Source organism: Procambarus clarkii, chromosome 71 (genome assembly GCF_040958095.1).
Source record: "Procambarus clarkii isolate CNS0578487 chromosome 71, FALCON_Pclarkii_2.0, whole genome shotgun sequence".
Lineage (NCBI taxonomy): Eukaryota > Metazoa > Arthropoda > Malacostraca > Decapoda > Cambaridae > Procambarus > Procambarus clarkii.
In genome coordinates this window covers 24,293,478-24,298,045 of record NC_091220.1, presented here as the reverse complement: position 1 = coordinate 24,298,045, position 4,568 = coordinate 24,293,478, and the positions used below count along the sequence as shown (strand labels likewise).

Here is a 4,568-nt window from a genome sequence, read left to right as displayed (position 1 = left end):
CATAATCAAATGACCACTCTGACTATGTTCAGCTTCAAGAGTATAATAATCTATCAGCCCACAATTATACAAAAATATCATAGAACGATCAAATAGTTCACGTTGTTGTGTAACTACAACTAAGTGATCAAAATTTGATGCATCAAAAATTACTTGTATAGGGTCTTGTGGTACTATATTTTCACGATTTAAACCACTATCTTGAATTTGACTTTGAGGCACTGGAATCCCATAAAATTCTTGTTCTTCAACATTCCATGAATATATCCACACATAATCTAGCATGGATAATTCAACTAGTTTGGGTTTCATATTTAAGTTTACAAGAAGAGAAAGGTAGAAGAAGGATAAATATACTGTCATATATTTTTTTATTTTTTTTGTTCTTGTATTATAATACTATAATATTCTTCTGCCATATAAATATAACACAATTAGTTTTTTATATAGTGAAACATTTTACATTTGTTTAATCAATTTCATCATTACTTGACTTGATGATAACACTTTCAAATAGTACAGTCAACATTTTTAGGTTGTCACTATTTAATGACTTTGAATGTTGATGAATTATATCTGTTATTCTAATGAATGATATTGATTTATTGTCAGTCATTAAATAATCCTTAACCCATTTATTTTTCTCGGGAGAGAGATTGGGAAAAATAATATGGATTAAAAATGTATTTGAACAGAGTGTTATTTGGTAAAAAACATCTAATTCTTTATAATCTAATTCTTTATCGTTTTCTATAAATAAAATTTCTAGATCAATATTAGCAGTTGTTTGTTTATCATGATCTTTCTTTTTCAACTTTTTTTTTTTTGTTTTTGTTTTTTTCTTCTTCTTCTGCAAATCCATTATTAATGCCAAATGGGACAGTTAAGAGTTATTTAATTTCTGCATAATGAACACCACACCATCTTTAACTGTAAAAAAAAAAAAAAAAGGAAATTACCATAATTTATTAGAAAAATTGACTATTTCATAATGAAAGTATATCATTTCAGAGAAAAATGAGGCAAAAAAAAAAAAAAAGGACAGTTCAATAATTTGAAAATTAAATTTAATTAATTAACACTTTTCTGAGAACTTCATTTGGATTTACGGGAAGATTTATTTAAGTGCTTGTCGGATCACGACTTACATTTACGGACTGTGTTATAGTGGGTATTATTATATAGACTGTGGGTTGGTTGGTGTTGTCGTCGTTGATCCTTCTCTATGGACAACCCAACCCACAACTCGGCAGAGTGCTTATACTAGGAGATCACCCTTGGCGCTTCTGGCTCTTGGAGAGGGGCTCAACGTCACACGTTCAGGGGATGCGGCTCCAACACTTAGCCTCGTTGTCACGTGCACACACCCACTCGAGCCGCTGTGACTCCCCACTCTCTCCTTATGAGATATGATCTCCTCAATCCCCCTATGACTTACCAGTATTACCTCCTACCCTGTCCACAGCAGTGGTTCATGGTTCTTCCTCTCTCTCTCTCCTTCTTTACCACCTCCTGGGAAGCCTCACTAGGACAAGGGCAAACACCAGCAAATTGTAACACATTTACTGAACAAAGCACATACACGATACATACACACATCTAATAATAATGAATCCTATACTCTATAATATCCAAATCAGGTTGCACTCCAATACCATCAGAACTCTATTATCAGCTTATCAAGTGGTATCCCAACTCCTGGTTCACCACCTGGTACTATTAACGTCCTCAAGTTGGTCAAGCCCACACACTGTTGCACCATCAGCAAGATAACATATATATATAGAAAACCAGCATTTGAATGCAATAACATATACCAGTATAAATGTTCATTGATACTTCAATATAAGAAACTCCTTGACATAAGGATGCCAACAGTCACTCACCTCTCACTGCGTCTTGCACGCTACTGACAACCAAACACTATCAACTCCCTATAAGTAATCCACCAGAACTTCCCCTTCCACCTCTGGAAGTTCACAACCCTAATATCCTTAGGTTCTGCCGGGCTTCACTACCAGGATCCTCTGCAGCTCCTCCAGGCTGCTATCATGAAGTTTCCTTGTGCAACTACGGTGCTTCACCCTTCTGTTAGGTTCTTCCACAGCTCTCTTGGCTGCTACACCACCTCTACAGAAGCACGTGACACTCCTCTTCACTGCTGCTTCTCCTCACAGCTCGAGGTCCTCTGCTTCACTACCTTGGAGTCTCATCAGCTACTTCCTCTGCTGGCTTCGAAGTTCTCAGCAACTTCTTCCCCAAAGAACAAACCTGCAACCCATCGACACTCCAATAAAATGTTCCCCTTTAACACATAAACAAAAATAACCACACAATATGCTTGCCTCAAACCTCTATCTGTTCTCTACATACAGTGAGAGTGGACTCCCCCGTTTTGGGCGGGTCCATACTCCACCTCGCCTGGTGTCGGTCCTCACTCACTGGGAGGGTCTTCCTCCGTCAAGAGCCCGGCTCCCTCAGTCTTCCGCCAGCGCTCAGAGGGGGCGGACGTCGCTCCGTGTTCCTCCCTCTTCACTCTCCTATTTCAGGCTTTCTGCCTTATTAAAACATGTCTAACTTATACATAAACATTGCTACTGTCGCTGGGCACACGACCAAACTACAAGTAATCACTATGAACTGGCGTTTATCGTGCTTACCACAGATTAATTGGTCGAGGGCGCTTTCCCTCTGACGGCGTCTGGTCAGGGCGCTCCACACAGCCCACAATAATGCTTCTGGGCGATTTAATATCTGCTCGTCGACCAGGACTTGAGACCACAACGTTCCCAGCTCGATTCCACAGCTGGTACGTCCGCACACTTCTCTTCTCTGCGAGATATATCACTAGGGGTTCCCTTCTGGCGGGAGCTCAAACGGAGCGCGGCTTCCCCCTGCGATGTCTGGCACTCAAGTGAGGTCAAGGTCCTCCGGAAGCGAGCCTCACGCCTCCAGCAAAGTGTCCACATCTCCTAGCCAGTCATTTATCTATTTCCTTACTTACTGCCCATAATCTTAAATTGTTTTACATATCCAACCAGCCATTTTTCATATGGGTTATCACCTCAATATTTGCTAGACCTTCTAGTTAGGTCAGGCTTGCTGAATAACTCTCAAGAAGGGAGACTCGTTTCTCCTGCAGGCTGAGATCATAACACTCCCCTCCCCTTATTTTTGAGAGTTATTCTAGTGGCTAGGCTCGAGATAACGCATCAGCCACTACATTGTCTCGCCCTCTTATGTGCGTTATCACCAGGTCATACTCTTGGAGCGATAAAAACCATCTGGTTAATCTCTGGTTTGCATGCTTCATTTTCTTCAGGAAAACTAGGGGATTATGGTCTGTATACACCGTTACTGGGTGTCCTCCCCCACTCACATACACTTCAAAATGTTTCAATGCCATCACCAGGGCCAAAGTCTCTTTCTCGACTGTACTGTACGACCTCTGGTGCTTAACGAACTTCTTCGAGAAGAAGGACACGGGGCGGTAAATTCCATCATTCCGCTGCGTCAGTACAGCTCCGGCCCCTATATCACTGGCATCTACAAATAACGCAAACGGCGCTTTAAAATCTGGCGACACTAGTACAGGTGCCTCAGTCAACAGTCTTTTGGTCTTCTCGAACGCTTCTTGTGCTGTTCCATTCCACTCCCACTTCTTGCTCTTTGATAGCAAACTCGTCATAGGAGCGGCTATGGTGGAGAAATTTTCACAGAACTTCCGGTAATATCCAATCATACCGAGGTATCTCAACAATTCTTTCTTACTCCTGGGCACCGGGAAGTTGTCAATGGCCTCCACCTTTGTTCTTACCGGAGCAACCTCGCCTTGCCCTACTATATATCCAAGGTACTCCAGGCGGGCTCTCCCGAACTCGCTTTTTGCCAAGTTGATCGTCATGTTGGCCTTCTCCAAACGATCGAACAAATCTAAAAGTCGATCCACGTGATCCTTCCAGGAATCAGCGAACACCACAATATCATCGATGTACACTGCACATCCGGTCGCGCCTTGTAATACCTGATTCATTACTCGTTGAAAACAACTACCACTATTCTTCATTCCGAACGGCACCACTTTATATTGGTACAAGCCGTCGGGAGTCACGAACGCTGAGATCCTCTTGGCCTCCTCAGACAGGGGAATCTGGTAGTATCCCTTCAACAGGTCTATCTTCGAGACATACCGTGCACTCCCAATCCGATCTATGCAATCGTCAATGCGCGGTATCGGAAACGAGTCAGCGACCGTGAGTGCATTCACTTTCCTATAATCGGTACAGAACCGGTACGTGCCGTCACTCTTCTTCACGAGGAGGCACGGCGAACTCCAGTCACTGTCGCTAACCTCTGCCAAGTCGTTATCTAGCAGATACTTTACTTCTGCTCTCATTGCCGCTGCTTTCTCCGGGTTAACTCTGTAAGGGTGCTGCTTGATGGGCTCAGCACTCCCCACATTCACTTCGTGCACCGTTCCGCGGTGTCTTCTAGGCACGTCCGTGAATAACGACTTATTCCTCCGTAGGATCTCCACTAGCTCCTGGCGTTGGTCACCCTCCAAATGA

General features: G+C 42.8%; 1 long non-coding RNA gene across 1 annotated transcript; it reads right to left on the bottom strand.

Moving 5' to 3' along the window:
* Positions 1-1,548: 1,548 nt before the first annotated feature.
* On the bottom strand, positions 1,549-4,339 carry LOC138356264 (uncharacterized). Its single transcript, XR_011224343.1, has 2 exons — positions 2,661-4,339; positions 1,549-2,271 (listed from the first exon to the last, which is right to left on the bottom strand). It is a non-coding gene; the product is annotated as an uncharacterized lncRNA (long non-coding RNA).
* Between the last annotated feature and the right edge of the window lie 229 nt (positions 4,340-4,568).